The 19,887-nt window shown below is 43.6% G+C and overlaps 1 long non-coding RNA gene and 1 pseudogene across 1 annotated transcript; one reads left to right on the forward strand and one right to left on the reverse strand.

The window, feature by feature from the left end:
* Positions 1-5,629: 5,629 nt before the first annotated feature.
* Positions 5,630-19,098, reverse strand: LOC144295055 (uncharacterized). The gene is made up of 3 exons (XR_013362411.1): positions 18,391-19,098; positions 8,826-8,883; positions 5,630-5,751 (listed from the first exon to the last, which is right to left on the reverse strand). It is a non-coding gene; the product is annotated as an uncharacterized LOC144295055 (long non-coding RNA).
* LOC144295587 (U4 spliceosomal RNA) lies at positions 8,040-8,103 on the forward strand (annotated as a pseudogene).
* Positions 19,099-19,887: the final 789 nt, after the last annotated feature.

A 19,887-nucleotide genomic window follows, 5' to 3' on the forward strand; every position in this document is an offset into this window, starting at 1 on the left:
TGTATTCAGTTGAGTTTGGATGTAAAGTTCTGTAGATATCTGTGAAATCCATCTGGTCCAGTGTATCATTTAAAGCTCTCGTTTCTTTGAAGATGTTGTGCTTAGAAGACCTATCGAGTATAGAAAGAGCTAGATTGAAGCCACCAAGTATAAGTGTATTATTATCTAAGTATTTCTTCACTTTGGTTAATAATTGATTTATATATTTGGCAGCTCCCACATTTGGGGCATATATATTGAGGATTGTTAAGTCCTCTTGTTGAATAGATCCTTTAAGTATGATATAGTGTCCCTCTTCATCTCTCACTACAGTCTTTGGGGTAAATTTTAGTTTATCTGATATAAGGATGGCTACCCCTGCTTTCTTTTGAGGACCATTCAAATGGTAAATGGTTCTCCAACCTTTTATTTTCAGGCTGTAGGTGTCCTTCTGTCTAAAATGAGTCTCTTGTAGACAGCAAATAGATGGGTCCTGCTTTTTTATCCAGTCTGAAACCCTGCGCCTTTTGATGGGGTCATTAAGCCCATTCACATTCAGAGTTACTATTGAGAGATATGAGTTTAGTGTCATCATGATATCTATTCAGTCCTTGTTTTTGTGGATTGTTCCACTGAACTTCTTCTTAAAGGGGAATTTTAAGAGTCCCCCTTAAAATTTCTTGCAGAGCTGGTTTGGAGGTCACATATTCTTTCAGTTGCTGCCTGTCTTGGAAGCTCTTTATCTCTCCTTCCATTTTGAATGAGAGCCTTGCTGGATAAAGTATTCTTGGTTGCATGTTCTTCTCATTTAGGACCCTGAATATATCCTGCCAGCCCTCTCTGGCCTGCCAGGTCTCTGTGGAGAGGTCTGCTGTTACCCTAATACTCCTCCCCATAAAAGTCAGGGATTTCTTGTCTCTTGCTGCTTTAAGGATCTTCTCTTTATCTTTGGAATTTGCAAGCTTCACTATTAAATGTTGAGGTGTTGAACGGTTTTTAATGATTTTAGGGGGGGATCTCTCTATTTCCTGGATCCGAATGCCTGTTTCCCTTCCCAGATTAGGAAAGTTTTCAGCTAGAATTTTTTCAAATACATATTCTGGCCCTCTGTCCCTTTCGGCGCCCTCGGGAACACCAACTAAACGTAGGTTTTTCTTCCTCAGGCTGTCGTTTATTTCCGTTAATCTATGTTCATTGTCTTTTAATTGTTTGTCTCTTTTTTCCTCAGTTTCCCTCTTTGCTATCAACTTGTCTTCTATGTCACTCACTCGTTCTTCCACCTCGTTAACCCTCGTCGTTAGGACTTCTAGTTTGGATTGCATCTCATTCAATTGATTTTTAATTTCTGCCTGATTAGCTCTAAATTCTGCAGTCATGAAGTCTCTTGAGTCCTTCATGCTTTTTTCTAGAGCCTCCAGTAGCTGTATAATAGTGCTTCTGAATTGGCTTTCTGACATTGAATTGTAATCCAGATTTTGTAACTCTGTGGGAGAGAGGACTGTTTCTGATTCTTTCTTTTGAGGTGAGGTTTTCCTTCTAGTCATTTTGCTCAGTGCAGAGTGGCCAAAAGCAAGTTGTATTGGGAAAAGGAGAAAAAGAGAGGAGAGAAAGAAGGAAAGAAAAGAGAAAGAGAAAAAAAAGGTAAGAAATAAACGAAAAAAAAAAGAAGAAAAAGAAAAAGAAAAAGAAAAAGAAAGAAAGGAGAAAAAAGGGGGGTGGGTTAAGGAAACAAATCAAAAAGCCAAAAAAAAAAAAAAAAAAAAAAAAAAAGAACCACGGGGGAGTATCTTCTGATTCTGTGTACTTTAAGTCCCTTGGCTTCCCCTGGAAGTTGTCAGTCAGTCTAGCTGGTCTTCTGGGGGAGGGACCTGCTGTGCTGATTTTCAGGTGTTAGCAGTTGGGGGAGCTGCTCTGCCCCTGCCTGTGCAGGGCTCGGTGGGGGTTGTTTACCCCGTGAGGCCCCAGGAGCAACAGCCCTAGTGGCGGGGCAGCTCTGGAAACCTGGATTCAGCCCCCGCAGTAGCTCCGGAGCTCTCCGTCTGCAGGGCCTGGAGGCTCCGGGCGGGGCCGCTGATCTGCTCAGCTGGGGCAGGAGCGTCCTCGCTGTCCTGGGCCCTCCCGGCCTCTGCCTGTCCCGGGGGAGGCCGGATCCTGGGCTGTGTCCCGGAGCCCTGTGCTCCGGAGCCTGCGCTGTTGGATTCGCACTCCTGCCCCGCAGCCCCCTCCGCGGAGCCGCCCCCGAGCCCCCCGAGCTGCTCCCGCCCCGCAGCCCCCTCCGCGGAGCCGCCCCCGAGCCCCCCGAGCTGCTCCGGGTCCCGCCTGGCGCGCTGCAGCCGTTAGGGATCTCGGGGCGCTCTCCCGGGGCGCAGGTGCCTGTCAGTGTCCCCGGAGCCCGAGGGCATCCCCGCCCTCCCGGGTCCTGCTCCACCTCCCCGCGAGCCCCTTTCCCCCGGGAAGGTCGGTGCAGCTCCTGCTCCTCCGGGACGGGGCTCTCCTGTCCTGGGGACACTCGCCCCGGCCTCAGCCCGGCTCCTCGCGGGGCCCCTCCCCCTTGGAAGCCTTTTGTTTCTTTCTTTTTCCCTGTCTTCCTACCTTGATAGAATCGCAAACTCTTCTCGCTGTAGCATTCCAGCTGGTCTCTCTTTAATTCTCAGGCCGAATTCATAGATTTTCAGGATAATTGGAAGGTTTTCTAGGTAATTTGGTGGAGACAGGTGATTTGGGGACCCTACTCTTCCGCCGTCTTGCCCCTTCCCCTCCATTAGTGGTTTAAACTGAGATACTCCTCTAGATGCCTCACCAGCGCGACACCCTCGAGGCTCGCTGTGAACATTCAGTGTAGTCATGTTTGTTGAGTGCTTAGCTGAGCCTGACCCCAAGAGGGTGTTCATCACTTTGTGGCCCAAGGTGGTGGTGGCGGCGGTGGTGGTGGAAGAGAGAGGAACAGTATCCGGTAGCTGTGTTAGCGGAATGCTAGTGATATCGCTGTGCTGTGGGAGAAGAGGTGTGAACTGAAGGCCTCTCCAAGGCGCCAGAGCCGGCCAATGTGAGCAACCTGGTCCCCTGGGGAAGGAGCCAAGTTGCTATGGAGTGAGGGGGAGGCGCCGTGGATCCTCTGCAGTTCGGGTTTGCAAATTCAGCTTCCCAAAGGCAGCATCGCATGGTGATCAGACATACCTGAAATTAAATACCGACCTGCCACTTACCAGCAGATCTTAGCCTCCTTGTCTAATTCTCTGACTCCCGGGCTCCCTATTTGTGACACGCAGAGGTTAACAGCCACCGTACTGGTCCCAGGGAGCGCAGAATGACTGAATGTAGTCGAGCAGCTGGCACAAAGTTCTTGGTCAGCAAAGCAGCTATCGCCTCCCTAGAATTTCATATATAATGAGGAAGAAACCAAGGTAGGCAAGATTAAAAGAAAATTCATGTGCTTCACACTGTTTCTTGAAACCAGGTTGTTGTTTTAAATACATTGAGCACAAGGCTTAGAAAGTCACTTTTAAAGAAAACAAAATTTGGGGGGTCTGGGGGCCTGGGTGGCTCAGTCAGTTAAGTGTCTGCCTTCGGCTCGGGTCATAATCCCAGGGTCCAGGGTCTTACTTTTGGCCCTGCTTAGTGGGGAGCCTGTTTCTCCCTCTCTTTCTAGCCCTCCCCCAGCCCTGCTTGTGTGCACTTTCTCTTAAATAAATAAAATCTTAAAATAAAAATAAAGCGAAGTCTGAAGTGCACTAAACCCTAAGCATCATGCATTGATTTCTATTTTAGACTCATTCATGGACTTCAGTAGAGTGTGCCTTTGCAAATCACACCTTCCTCTTAAGCTGGAGGCCAGGCCCTATCCACAGTGTCCTCCAGCTCTGAGGCTGCACCCATGTCTGAAGGCCTGTGCTCAGACCTCAGGGTGAGATCCAAAGGCATGACAGGTGCCTGTGGCCACCTAGGACGGTGCAGGAGCTGAAGACCTAGCAGAGGTCACTTACTGGAGTTCAAGAGCCATGTTAAGGGAGGGTGATGTGGCCCAAGGTATATGTTGACAAAATGAATCTGGGTGCTCCAGTCGGATATATGGAAGAGAAAGCCCAGAGGGCAGGGGGCCATTTGAAAGACTTTAATTCCAGGAAAAGTATAGAGAAAACGCTACTTGGGGGTAGCAATAAAAATAGAGAGTAGATGGTCAAAACTAGGAACATCACAGTGATAAAATGTACAGATTTCAAATAGGTTATAAGAAGTTCATTCTGCCACATGCCAGTTGAGTCACCACGGCTTGGGACAACCCACCTTCAGACTTTAGGTCCCATTACCTTCCACCCCATCCCAAGAGCCAATCAGAGAACTGTGCTTGGCTTACCTGTGAACTACAGAACTGAGTCTACCTGCGTCTACACAGCTTCATCATTAGTTCTATGAAAATATTTGCCCAGGAAGATAAGGCTTTTGCCAAGATCTCATTTCACTGTGTGCTTCAGGAAATCCTTTTACTCTGATCAACTGGTTTAAAGCAAGGAGTTTGTCCATCTAGGCAAATAGCTCTGCTATGAGAATGATAGATTTTGCTCATCTGGCCAAATGGCTTATTACTAGCCAAGTTTACGTCTCAAGAATTGCTAATTCTAGACTACTATGGCACAAACCTATTACCTAAATTAGTTATCTATCATAAAAGACTGCTTTAAACTATTAAAAACCAGGCCCCCAAACCTGGCAAATACTCTCCCTCACTTCCCCCGTCTGAGATATTACCAAGACTGTCAGTAGGAATTCTCGCTTAATGCAGCCAGCCTAATGAACCTCACTTGGGCCAAGAGGCTTTCTGGGGACCTTCTGCAGAGCTGATAAGCATCAAGCCAAAACCACCAGCCTGAGGTTCACAACCATACATAATTCCTCCTGTTTTGAGGAATTGTCTCTGGGTCATGATCCCAGAGACCATGACCATGCATGGTCGTACCTATTTCCCTCAAGCTGTGAGACCTCTCTCTGCTCTGACCCACCCCCCACACTCCACCCCCACACTCTTAGTGTTACTTTCCTTTGCCTCATATTAGAGCTGTATTATGTATTTGTTTTATTGCTGTCTGTGGTACCCTCTATATTTCATACAGAGATGCCAATAGTGTGCCTTGCACATGACCAGGGCATGACAAGCTCATTCTAAAAGTGTTTTTAAAGACTTCCAAAGCATTTAAGGAGAACAAGTCAAAGGAAGCATAAAATCTTAATTTTTTTCCCCTTAAACCAAAATTCTAAAAGCAAGACCTCTGGTATAATTTAGAGTTGTGTTTGGCTTTACAAAATAAGCTCCCTCTAGTTCTTTTCAGAATGTTTGATAATTAGCTTTTGGGCTCTTGTACTGCTTCCATGCACACATGCACACTTGCCTGCACACACACATACATCAAACCATGTCAACTTAGATGTCCCAGGAATGTACTTTAGTGTAATTACAGCAGCCTTCTTTGTCTCTTCCATCTTCTGTATCTTCGGCTTGATGTTTTGAGATACTGATCTACTTCTTTCCCTGATCCTAGATCCTACTAGAAACGTGTCCCAGGCACTGTGCTGGGTGCACAGTGGGGCTCCTCTGTGGGTGAAGCCCAGATTTGTATGTGCTGCTGAGGAAGAACAAGTGACAGCACATCACCAGTACCTAGACAAATTCTTTATTTTGCACAGGCACCTGGTTTCTAATTAAGCTTAGGCATAAACAGATAAAGATTGATGGATTGCTTCATGATGGAGACAAGTGAGCATCAGGTGATGACAAACCTTGAGAGAAAAACAGTCAAAAGTGAGTACAGTGAGTCAGACACCATGGGACAGACTCAGCAAGAATGCCTGAGACGGGAACCCACCCTCATAGATCTTCTTGGCCTCATAGGGGCAGCAAACTATTCATGTCCTAAGACTTGAGCAAGATAAACCAGCACAAGCAAACATGCCCAAAGCTCTCTTCCCTTGCCACATTTCATTCTATTTGTCATAGTCCCCCCCCTCCATGCTGTCACCATCACAACCACATTCTATGACAAATGACAGAGCCATCATCGGGAAAGACGAAGAACCAGACATACCCTCTCCCATTCAATTTAACCTCAAATTTCCAGTCTCATTCTTTCTGTGAGCTTCAGCGTCTTGAGATAGGTCATACCTGCCTGTGGATCACTGAAAATTTTCCAGCAGGATCTTCTACATGTTATAATCAGATCAAAGGCGTTTTTTGACCCTCTCCAAATATTAACTGATCAACTTGATATTAAATGAATATAAAATATGAGTTTGGATAAAGACAAAGGTGAAAATTTCTAAAATAGGAAATGCATATGTTCTTTTTCTGTCCATAAGGAAATGCAGAGTGACGTGGGTTGTGTCCTGGGATAAATAAAGAGGAACTCTTTCCAAACTTCATGCCTTCCAGACCTCTGCTCTATACGTGGAGGAACACCCCCTGTCTCCCAACTGATTCGAGCCCCTTTCAGGAGTCCTTGAAGAGGACTGTTTACCTCACCAGTTACCCCACACCAGTTAAAGCCATCGCTTGGAACTGACTAAACCTAAAATCATGTTTTAGGATGGATAGCCCTTCTCAAAATTTTAGCCAGGGAGAAGATTAGGTTAGATGGACTTTAAAACATAGCCCAAGATTAAGTCTCCCTTATTTTAATGACTCAAAAAAAAATCTTTCAAGGAATTTATTTGTAAGCAACTTATATTGCCCAACTTTCTGTTTATGTACATACTCTGTTGGCTTATTTACCCCATTATAAATAAAAGTCTCTTAAAAGGCTATCAGAGTAAGTATGGATTATTATTTTGCCTTTTTATTTTAATTTTTTAAAGATTTTATTTATTTATTTGGCACAGAAAGAGCATAAGCAGGGGGAGAATCTGGCTCCCCGCCAAGCAGAAGCCCCATGTGGGGCTCTATCCTAGGACCCTGGTATCATGACCTGAGCCAAAGGCAAACTCCTAACTGACTGAGCCACCCAGGTGCCCTTATTTTGCCTTTTTAATAATGAATCATTATTAAGGTGACTTGAAGGAAAAACAACATGGCTATTTAATCCATCACATGGTGTGTAAACAATTCTATCTACAGATACATGTATAGATCCACTGCATATATAGATATATCACTTTACACATAGATATATCACTACATCTATCCATCCATCCATCTCACAATAGCCCAGATGTTGCAACAACCTCTTGAATGTCGCTATGTTTCTAATTTCACTTTCTTCTATTTTCCACACTGCAACCAAAGTCATTTTTCGAAATGTAAAAATGGTACTTTCATCTTACTATGCAAATAGTTCTTGTCTCTTTACATTGTTGAAGTTCAAAAGCCCTTCATGATTTTTCTCTCCAACAGCATCATCTGCTGCTCCATTCCCACTCTTCCTCTCTCCTCCAGCCCATGGGAGCCCTCACCATTACCTCAGTGCTCTAGTGGCCTGTGCCTGTGTCCATACTGGCCCTGCTGGGTCACCTGGCCTGCCTTCTGCCCCCTGGTGAGCTCGTGTTCACCCTTTCAAACCTAGATATGTATCTACTCCCCTCCCCTCAGCTCATTCACCCTCACTTTGGGTCACCACTCTATCCTGTATTTACCTTCATCATACCATTGAAACCAACACTTGTTTATATTTGTGTCCCCTAACGAGGCTGTAAACTGTTTGGGGACAGGGTCTGTGTCTAGTTTTGTCTTTTCTGTGCTGAAAACAGTATACATAGTATACAGTAAGTGTGCAATATATATAAACTGAATGAATGCATGAATGGAACTCTTGAGGATATTTCAATAACCTATAGAGAAACTGGAGAATAAATTTTTTAAGTTGTTCTTAAATTTTATTTATTTAAGATTTTATTTATTTATTCATGAGAGACACACAGGGAGAGGCAGAGACATAGACAGAAAGAGATGCAGGCTCCCGTGGGGAGCCTGATGGGGAACTTGATCCCAGGACCCTGGGATCAGGACCTGAGCCAAAGGCAGATGTTCAACCACTGAGCCACCCAGGTGCCCCAAATTTTATTTTATTTTAAAGATTAGCTTTGCACAGTGGCAGTATTGTAGCCAATGAGGTTTATCCAAGGCGCATTTATTGCTAATTATTTTAAAGATTTTACGTCTGCCTTTGGCTCAGGGTGTGATCCTGGAGTCCCAGGATCAAGTCCTACATCAGGTAGGACTTTGCATGGAGCCTGCTTCTCCTTCTGCCTATGTCTCTGTCTCCCTCTCTCTTTCTGTCTCTCATGAATAAATAAATAAAATCTTTTAAAAAACAGTATTAAAGATTTTATTTATTTGTTTGAGACAGTAAGTGACAGAGAGAGGGGAGGAGTAGAGGGAGTGGGAGAAGCAGACTCCTCGCTGAGCAGGGAGCCTGATGCAGGGCTTCATCTCAGGACTCCAGAATCCTGACCTGAGCCGAAGGCAGATGCTTAACCAACTGAGCCACCCAGACACCCCTGATGTCCTCAAATTTTAGATTCACATAATTTCTTGCCCTTATGCTCTACTGAAGCTAGTATGGATCCCAAAGGACCAGTGTTAAGGAAAGCCACTTTCAAACCCTTTAAAAATTTTCACAGAGCACTAAACTTGTATTCATTAGGATGATACAAATATAAATTAAGGGTAACCTTAATATCTCTTAATATAGCCTGAACCGTTTAATCTCGGGTTCACATAAAGCTCATTGCAGTAATGTGTAAGTAGATCAGTGGGCCAGAAACAAGTCTAAAGACAGAGTCACATACATATTTTCAGAATACAAAATCTGTTACTACAAATCAGTAAGGGAACAACGGTATATTTAGTAAATTGTACTTACATAGCTATCTCTTCATCTTGGAGAAAGTAAAGTGGCAAAATATGTTATGAATAAAATTCTAAAAAGAAAACAACAGATTAGCTGAGAATATTTGCAACACCTTAAAAAGTAATAATACCTAAATTATGGTTTCTAAAAAACTTATAACATAAAAATTTAAAAACAAAAGGTCAAATAGACATAATGAACAGAGGAAGAAATATAAATGACTGTTAAACATTTGAAAAATATTCAACCAAAAAAATTTTTAAATGCCAATGTGATATCGATATCATTTTTCACTCACTAAATTGGCAAACAGATTAAAGATCGAAGATATTCAATATTGGTGACATAAACACTATTATTCACTGTTATAGAAATGCAACTTTTGTTTTTTTTTTTAAAGATTTTATTTATTTATTAATGAGAGACACACAGAGAGAGGCAGAGACATAGGCAGAGGGAGAAGCAGGCTCCCTGTGGGAAGCCCGATGTGGGACCCGATCCCAGGACCCCAGGATCATGATCTGAGCCAAAGGCATATGCTCAACCACTGAGTCACCCAGGCATCCCAGAAATGTAAGTTTTTATTAAATATTTGTAAAATAAATTTTTAGTGCTTATCAAAATTTTATATGTGTATACCTAACTATTTAACCTGTAGAAGTATCTGTATATTTTGGATGTAATAATGTATAACACCTCCTAATTTGTAGTGCTGAAAAATTGGATTCAGTTTAAGTGTATGACAACAGAATCATGGTTATATAGAAAGCAGTACATAGAAATTACAGGATATTGGGACACTTGGGTGGCTCAGTGGTTGAGCATCTGCCTTTGGCAGATCACTGGTTCTCTCCCCAGTGGTCCCGGGATCAAGTCCCACATCAGGCTCCCTGCATGGAGCCTGCTTCTCCCTCTTCCTATGTCTCTGCCCCATTCTCTCTCTCTCTCTCTCTCTCTCATTCTGTGTGTGTCTCATGAATAAATAAATAAAATCTTTAAAAAAATTATGGGATACTTTACTGGTGTTCAAAAGCATAGGTAGATCTATATACTAACATGGATTGTTACATAAGTTAAGTGAAAAGATTAAGGATCCCCCCATATTACAACTTCTATGTATGTATGTTCATCCATTGATCATTTGTATATACATAACACAAGGTCTGGAGATATGTTCACCTAATTTTTACCTTTGGGAAAAGGAATGGACTATGACTGTAGGGAAAGACCCTCCATGTTTTTCTTTTCTTTTTTTTTTTTAATTTTTATTTATTTATGATAGTTACAGAGAGAGAGAGAGGCAGAGACACAGGCAGAGGGAGAAGCAGGCTCCATGCACCGGGAGCCCGATGTGGGATTCGATCCCGGGTCTCCAGGATCGCGCCCTGGGCCAAAGGCAGGCGCCAAACAGCTGCGCCACCCAGGGATCCCTGTTTTTCTTTATCTAATCTTTTATTGTCTTTTCTTTCCAACTTGAACATGTCTTATTTGGGGGAATAAACAATAAAAAGATTAAAAAATTTTAAGCATACCACTAACTAGAACTCTTGTTATCTATCATGATATCACTGAACAAAGATGGCTTAATCACAGCAAAAGAAGATTAAGGTACAATGTCTAGATGAACTCTCTGAGGCTACTGATGCTAACGAGGGACAGGGTGAGGCAGACATAGTTTGTTGCATTAATAAGATTGGGAAGAAGTATACCCAACACCTAGAACCAGGTATTCAGGGAAAATGGTGAGAGGTATAGGTCAAGGCTAACAGCTAGTGTCCACAATCTCAGAGATACGGGGTATCCTCATCCCAGGTGGCAGACTAGGAAAGGAAACTGGAATGTGGTTGGCAGCAGGGATCAGAGACTTAGCCAAAAGCCTGGAGTGCAGGGAACTGACCTCAGGCCCTAGGGTGGAGCTTTGGGAGATAGCAAGAGCAAAGGAGAGCCTTCAGAGTACAATCTACCTGAGTCAGAGGCCGTGACAAGGCCACAGCTACGGACCCATAAAGAGAAAAGCAGACCCCAGTTTTAGAACGGTGGTGACCTATCTGTTCACATTAAATGTGACCATTGACCAGGGTGTAGGGTAGGGTCAGATCTATATCATAGTGCCACATGTTCTGAACTCTGGGTAAGAAGACTGTGGAAAGGGCAGTCAGCTGTTGGTATAATTCAGGGTAACTGAGAAAGTGCTGCAGACCTCTTAGTTAGCTCTCCAAAACTGTATGATCAGAATATGTTGGTCTAGACTGGGGATCACAAAACAGGACCCCACAACACAATCTGAAGAAATATTAGAGATAGTGCTGACTCAAAATGAAGATTTCTAGAATCTCTGGTAGATATTCCTCAAAGAAGGCTTCTTATTTTGAGAGTCACTAGGCATTGAGAGACTGGTCACGTATCTCTGCGTTAGGTCTAAGCACATCAATCTTGTTGGTTCTCTCTCCTGAACTTTCCAGGAGAAGTATCTACCTGTAATTGATGGAGTAGCAAGCAAAAGGAAGAGACACCAGTGCTGTCTTAGATTTATGACCCCTTTTTTCACTCAAGGTAAGAACTCCAGAATTCAGAATACTATATTCTTATCTGATACGTGGGACTAGATTAAATGTTGAACTACATGATAGATGAAGCTGAATTAATTAATGTCAGTTCTCATATAAATGGCTTATGATGAGAAACAATGAAATTAAGGAAAGTTGATGTGATATATCATCATTCCTCTTCATTTAATCCAGCTGAGAGGTGGGCCAGAGGTAGATGCATTGCATAAATGAAAAAATGGGCAGAGTTGGTAATACATTTACATTCATTTCCTTTTCAGAGTTGTCAAGAGTTGTTCTCATGAACCTAAAATTCATATTTAGTGTACAAACAAGCTCCATGCTTTCATTTAAAAGAAATCTGGCTTGTTCTGTCTGGCAATAACATAACCCTTTATTTTAGCAACACAAATTTGGATGGAAAATCAGGGCAAGTTTTCAATGGCTGAAATATTAAAGCTTTAACATCTTTCTAGTTAAGTCCTGGATGAGATGAGCTCCCTTGAAGCCTGGCACACATGATAGCAGGGAATTCAGTATTCCTCCAACGTGGCCCTCGTGCTTTCAGAAGTCAAAGCCAGACTATCCCCAGGAACTACAGAGTCCAGTCTGATGAGCAAATCCACAGTTTTTCCTAGTCATTATCTCCCTGCTCTCTGCAAGGGATGGGTGCTCCATGGTAAAGCAGAGAAGTATACTGACTTAGGTTCCAGGGTGCAAGTATGTGAGAGAGGAGACATTCCTTTAGATTGCAAAAATCTAGTATGCTAATTTTGTTACCAACTGATATGCAACCAAAGTATTTTTTAAATTCATTAAATGAGGTATGCCTGGGTGGCTCAGTGGTTGAGTGTCTGCTTTTGGCTCAGGGTGTGATCCCAGTGTCCCAGGATCGAGTCCCACGTCGTGCTCCCTGCATGGAGCCTGCTTCTCCCTCTGCGTGTGTCTCTGCCTCTCTTTCTGTGTCTCTTATGAATAAATAAATAAAAATCTTTTAAAAATGCATTAAATGAGTACATACTTATTAGGCCTGGTGGGGTTGAGGAGACCAAGGTGAGTAAGTCAAAAATTCCAGTCCTGAAGAGATTCATGGTCAGGGACATAGACACCTGAACAGAGAATGTGTAAAGTACAGTAACAGAGCAAGATCAAGGTGCTGTGAGAGCATTTTGTAAGCTTGTGGAAATGGTAGATGTCCCCCCAGAAACACCACCTTCAGGCAGTGCTCAAATTAGATAGATAGAAGGTCACCAGTCAGAAGGAAGATGATGTGTGAAGCAGACAGAAATGCAAAGAAAAGGCACTGAAGCCTGGAATGCATAGTTTGATTCTATGCCTATCAGATTGTCAATGATTAAAATTATATATGTGATACTGTGTGGCCAACAGAGTTGGAAACAAGCCCTTTCAGGTTTGCTGGTTAGGGTGGAGGCTGGTCCAAGCCCTGTTGAGGACAACGAGGGAGATCACTCATGTTCACAAAGACACCTATGTGTAATCTAGCAGTTCCTCTTTTAAGAATGCAACACAATGGTGCCCCCCCCACACAAAAAAGAGAAGTCTCAAAAGAATGAGTTGGAAGGATCTCCAATATCTATTACTCAGGAAAAGCAGAAGCACAAGCTGCAGAATAGCAGGTATGAAAGACTACTATTTGCGTAAGAAAAGGGACATGATAAAATAAAGAATAAATATAAACATTCAATACTGTATGCATAAAATGTCTCTGAAAAGAGACAAGGAACTTATAAATGTGTTGCCTCAGGAGAGAAACTGGCAGGTGTCTTTCTTTCTTTCTTTCTTTCTTTCTTTCTTTCTTTCTTTCTTTCCTTCCTTCCTTCCTTCCTTCCTTCCTTCCTTCCTTCCTTCCTTCCTTCTTTCTTTCTTTCTTTCCTTCTTTCTTTCCTTCTTTCTTTCCTCCTTTCTTTCCTCCTTTCTTCCTTCCTTTTTTTCTTTTCTTTTCTTTTCTTTTCTTTTCTTTTCTTTTCTTTTCTTTTCTTTTTTCTTTTCTTTTCCTATGGTGAGAACCATTAAGATCTACCCTCTCAGAATTTCATGTGTGTAAAACAGGATTGTTAATTACAGTCACATTTCTGATGTTAGGTCTCCAGAGCTTACTCACTGTGTATAACTGAAAATGTACCCTATGGCCAACATGTCCCATTTCCTCCTCCCCTTAACCACTGGCAACCACCATCTACTCACTATTTCTATGAGTTTGACTATTTATGTTTCACATAAAAGTGAGATTATGCAGTATTTGTCTTTCTGTGTCTGGCTTATTTCACCTAGCATAGTGTCCTCTAGGTTCATCCATGTTGGATGGCAGGACTTCCCTTTTATTTCAGGCCAAATAATGTCCTATTGTGTGTGTGTGTGTGTATAACATTTTCTTTATCTATTAATCCATCAATAAACATTTAAATTATTTCCATATCTTGGCTGGTGTGAATAGGCTGCTGTGAATGTGCGAGTACAGCTATCTCCTTGATCTCCTAATTTCATTATCTTGATATGTACCCTTTCATAACTTTATTTATATGTTTATTTATTTTTAAGTGGACTCCACACCCAACGTGGGGCTTGCACGCACAACATTAAGATTGGAACCTGAGCTAATATCAAAAGTTGGATGCTCAACTGCCTGAGTCACTCAAGCATCCCTTTTAAATTTTTTTATTTTTATTTTTAATTTTTTAATTTTATTCCTTTCCAAAACTTTAAAGTGTATGGTTTGTTTACAAGAATAATCTACTGCAGGGGGAGCTGTGGGAGATGAGTGCAAAAAGGTTGTGCGTGAAAGGCTCATTACCTCAACTTAAGAAGAAAGGCATAGTGGAGTGATGTGTTGGTGTTCAGGACATCAGCCTTGGTGGCAGAGAGACCTAGCTTTAGAATCCCACCCAACACTTCCTGGCTGCCTGTGGGACAGTACTTGGCATGTTTCCAACCACAGGAGGTTCTCAATAAGTCCCGCTCCTTCCCTCCTTCTCTTTTTAACCGTCTACTATGTCCTGGCTTAGCTGGATAACAGGGTGTTCACTGAGGCAGACTTGCTGGGGGGCGGGGTGCACATTTACCTCCTTGGTGCCTAGTGCTTTTCCAAGCCCGTTTTCTATATTAGAAAAGGCAGTTAAAAAATGAGACCCATTGTTTTAATTATTTGTTCACCAGGGGACACATTACTACAGTTTCATGCATGTCAGAGGGAGGGCTCATGAATCAATATGGCACAGAGGAAACAAAGTGAAGATGGAATTGAATGTGAGAGGCTACACAGAAGCGCCCTCAGATTAGCTCAGGCAATTCAATTTACCATGGCCCTTGCCATCAGCAAAATGTCATTACACTGTACTTCACTTCCTTCCTAGAATGACTAAGCGGATGAGCAAGGCTCAAATTGTCATGCAAGCAGTTTATCATCATGGTTTGGAATGTAGCAGGCTTTCTAAGGAACCAAGGAGACTGGAGATTTTGACTGTCAGGACCCAGAGCCCTTATGGTGGCAGGACCTGAGGACAACAGGACTGGAAGCTCTTAAGGCCACCTGGAGAGGGGAATGGAAGGGTAGGAGATTCCCAGGGACTTACTCATTTATCCTGGTATAAATTAATATTTTGGTGTCTACATTTTATAAATTAGAAAGTGCCTCTCTTCTGGGTTTCTTCCCTTTTCTGGTTTGTTCTTTCATTTATCCAACACATATTTGTTAAATGCCTATTTGTTCAACATCGTGTCAAGCAGTCAGAACTCATAGAATAAGACAGTTTCTGTCCTCAAGGAGTTCATTCCTCTATATGCCCTTTACCTCCTTCCTACTGAGTTTGCATTCTTCAGTTCAGAATGTCTACCAGTATCAACATCAAATGTGTGTACACACACAGACACACATAGCTGTTGTTGCTAAAAGACTGGTAGTATAAACTACAATAAAACCTTCAGTTTTTCTCTGGAGAAATCATCCCAGGCCTCAACATGTGATAATGGTGATTCCAAGACTTGGTATATGTACTAGACTACTTGAACTAAGTGGCCAAATTTAGCATGACCAATAATAGATCAAACTGACAGTATGCATCTCTTGGTATAATTCAATGGGAAATACAAATTATTTGTATCAAGTCAGTAGAAAACAATCAGAAGAACCCAGAACCTGGGCATCCTACAAGACAACTGGCCTGGCCTTTTCAAAAATATCAATGGCAAGTGTGGTAGCTACTTTCCAATATGGCCCCACAATGATCATAGCCTCCTGGTACTCATGCCGGTGTAATCCCCTCCCACATTGACTAGAGTTTTGCAGAGTTAACTATGTATGGCTTCTGAGGTGAAATCATAAAGGATATTGTGGCTTCTGCTTTGTATCTTCCTATATCAGTTGCTCTGGAGGAAGCTAATCATCATGGCCTGAGAAGCATATATAAATACTCCTACAGAGTGGTCTATTGGTGAGGAACTCTCCTGCCAGCAGCTGGAACCATCTTGTCAGCCATGTGGGTAAGCCACCTTGGAAGTGATACTCCAGCCTTGAACAAGCCTTCAGATAACTGAATTCTCAGGTGAACTATTGACTACTTCATGAGAGACCCCAAATCAAAACTATACAACTAAGCCATTCTCAAATTCCTACCAACAGCAAGTACATAATAAATGTTTAGAGTTTTTTTAAACACTAAGTTTTATGGTTATACAACAATTTTTTATTTTCTTATACAAAAATAGATGTCTAATACATCATGAAAGAAAATAAAAAGCAAAAGGATGATTCTAGATTAAAGGAGATTAAAAGAACATGACCACCAAGGTTAAGATACAGCTCTTCATTGAATTCTGGAAGTGAGGACACAGCTAACAGGAAGTTTACTTGGAGGAAGATTGGGGAAATTTAGATAACGTTTTTGAATCAATGTTAAGGTTTTTGGATGTGATAATGGTATTGTGGTTAAGGGAGTTAATGCCTTTGTTCTTAGGAGATACAAGCTGGAGTAGTTGGGAGAAATGTCATGATGTACATAGTATTTAATACTTTTAACCATAAATTTATGGAAAGAGATAAAGCAAATGAAATAAATTTTGTTGAAGGTTATGTTGTTTACTATTCTATTCCTTTGGGTTTTTTTTAATACATTTGAATATTTTTAAAATAAAAAATGGGGAGGAAATGTGCATGCAACTTGAACCAATAATTACCTTCCAAGTATTTGTCCTAGTGATATAACTAGAATGAGCACAAGAGTTTTTAAAAAGATTTATTTATTTGTTTACTTTGGAGATAGAGCACAGGAGGGAGAGGGAGAGGTGAGGTGGAGAGTCTAAAGCAGACTCCATGCTGAGCATGGAGCCAGATGTTGGGCTTGATCTCAGGACCCTAAGATCATGACCTGAGCCAAAACCGAGTCAGATGCTTAACCACCTGCACCACTCAGGTGCCCCTTTTATTTAAAGAAGTAGAAGAATTTTTATCATCTTTTTCATAGTAGTCAAAATGCAATTTTTACATGGATATTTTTAGGATTTTTTTATATTTTTAGATACATATATTTTAAATATGCCTTCCAAATTATAACATTAAATTGTCCACTATGTAAATACTCAACCAGTAGAAGAATCATGAAGTTACATCAATACTATGGAATACCATTATACCATCAAAAATGATGTTGGAAATGAATATTATCAGTATTTTTATAAAACCTAACCAAGTGAATAAAAAGCACATAATAAATCAGCAGGATTAGCATGATCTTATTTCTAGAAAACATGTGTGGAAAACCATGTGGAAGAATAATTCCACAAGAAATCCCACTAGGGTGCTATTTCTGTGTCACCAAATAGTGGATATTTTTTCCTTCTTTTTACTTGTCTGCATTTCCTAATTTTCTTCAATGAATATGCACTGACTTTGTTATAAGGTAAAAAAAGGAAAAAGAAAAGGTTACTATTGTTTTGAAAAGATGGAGGTGCTGTTTCATTTTGGTGTCCTACACTTGTATGCAAACTGGCTCCTATCCTCATGAGAAAAATCAGGTTAGCCTAGTTCATGTTGAGGACATGAAGTGTAGACCTAACATGAACCTTGGAACGGTTAAAAAGAAAAGTCCAGGGATCCCTGGGTGGCTCACTGGTTTAGCGCCTGCCTTCGGCCCAGGGTATGACTCTGGAGTCCCCGGATCGAGTCCCACATCAGGCTCCCTGCAGGAGCCTGCTTCTCCCTCTACCTGTGTCTCTACCCCTCTCTCTTTATCTCTCATGAATAAAATAAAATTAAAAAAAAAAAAAAAAAAGAAAAGTCCAGTTGCCCCAACAAATAAACATACAAGTGAGTCCTAACCAACCCAAATAAGTAGAATTTCCTCTGCATAGTTAAGCTGGACAGTCCAATCCAAAGGTGACCCTTCAGTCCCTCCTGTGCCCTTGCCCCAGACACTGCTATGTCTCAAAGGTCCTCTTTTGGGAGTCCCTAGTGGGGTTCCTGGGTTTCCTCCTACTTTTGCTCCTCCCATAGCTGCTCCCAGAAGGCCCTCATCCTAGTCGCCATTCTCCTGGACCTCTGTGATTCCTGGCTCCCATGAGGAGGCTCCTCCTTCACTGCTGCTAGTGCCCTCTCTCCAGATTACAGAGCCCTCTGTCTCCCTTTCTCAGAAAGAAAAAAAGGCACTGTCCCAAAGGGTCATCTTCAGGCCTCACTCACACCAGCTACTTCTTCAATGCTTATCCCAAAAGCTAAGGCAAGAAGGACTCTGAGTCACAGACTTCCAGTCTTCATGGCGAGATACATCCATACCAGCTGGGAAGAAGGTACAAGCCTTCACAGTGTCCCTCACTTTGCCCACTCTATGGGGAGCTTGCCTTTTTATTTTTATTTTTTACTTATTTGAGAGAGAGAGAGCATGAGTGCTGGGGGGGGGGGTGCAGCAGAGGGAGAGGGAGAAGCAGACTTCCTGCTGAGCAGGACCCAGGACCCTGAGATCATGACCTGAGCCAGAGGCAGACGCTTAACCCACTGAGCCACCCGGGCGCCCCAAACTTGCCTTTCAATTCTGCATTATGGCCCAATTTCCATCCTCCGAAGGCACATGCAGATTCCCTGGGGCTAACCTCTCTGACCTCACGTGTGTAGTTCAGGCTGCAGGGCTTCAGAGTTGTCCACCTGCGAACATCCACTTGTGCATTTGATGATCCCGAGGCAGTGAGGTCGGGTGCTCCCACTGAGGGAGGAGCCCCTGGGCTCAGCAGGCGACCGCAGCGGCCCGGCTCCCCCAGGCGGCCGGTGCAGCAGGTACACGGGCTCTCCAGACGCACCTGAGCCTGGCCGAGACCTCGACTTGCTCATTTACCCGCCCGCGCCTGGGCTAAGTTCTTTAATTTTCCGAGTCTCATAGTTTCCTTAGCCGCGAAATGAAGATCAAAGTATTTAGCTAATTGGGTTCGAGGATGATAAGCACGAAGGACGCGGTGCGCGGCCAATTTCCGTGTTCACCCTCAGTTTGGAGTTCTGGCCACACTCGGCAGTTTCTCTCTCTTTTTTTCTTAAGATTTTATTTATTTATTCATGGGAGACACAGAGAGGCCGAGACACAGGCCGAGGGAGAAGCAGGTCCCCGCGGGGAGCCCATGCGGGACTCGATCCCGGGACCCGGGGTCCCGCCCGGGCCGACGCGGACGCTGCACCGCCGGCCCCGGGGCCCCCTCGGCGGCTGCTCCTCGTAGACACAGGGCGGCCCCCTCCAGGCCGCGGAGTAACGGCGCCGGGAGCCGCACCAGGGCGCGAGGCCGGGAAGGGCTCCGAGCGCGGGGCAGAGGCGCGGCTCGCAGCCCCGCGGGGAGGCGGGCGCGGGGGGCGCAGCTGCGGGCGGGGGCGGGCGCGGGCCGAGCCCACTGGGACCGCGGGCTCCGCGGGCGCTGGGGGAGCTCCCCGACTCCTGAGCGCTCCCCCAGTTAAATTACTGCGCATTTGCATAGATTACCTCCCCCGGGGAATTCAGAGACACCGGCTGCTCTGCACTTGGGGTCCTGGGAGGGCTGGGAGGCAGCCTGGCTGTGGGATGGGCAGGGGACGGGAGGGCCTTGCAAGGTGACATCCCCCAAGGTGCCCCTTCTAAACCCTTCCTGGGTGGCACAGGGCGGGGCCCCTATTTGGACAAGACCTAACGTGAAGTGCCCTGGCAGATCCCACTTCGCGTGGCCTGTGCAGCAGCCTGCGGGTGGAGAGGCAACCACCAGATATGCAGCCTCAATCACACGAGGGTGGGTAAGGAGTTAAAAAACAAACAGGTGGGGAGGGGACACCTGGGTAGCTCAGCCGTTGAGCATCTGATGCCTTTGGCTCAGGGTGTGATCCGGGGTCCTGAGATCGAGTCCAGCATCGGGCTCCTCGCGGGGACCTGCTTCTCCCTCTGCCTGTGTCTCTGCCTCTCTCTTTGTCTCCCATGAATAAATAAATAAAATCTTTTTTTAAAAAAAAAAAAGGCAAGCAGGTGAGGAATTTCAGTGAACCAACATGTGATAGCACAGTGGATGAAGGGAAG

The sequence above is a fragment of the Canis aureus genome, chromosome 23, assembly GCF_053574225.1.
Source record: "Canis aureus isolate CA01 chromosome 23, VMU_Caureus_v.1.0, whole genome shotgun sequence".
Classification (NCBI taxonomy): Eukaryota; Metazoa; Chordata; class Mammalia; order Carnivora; family Canidae; genus Canis; species Canis aureus.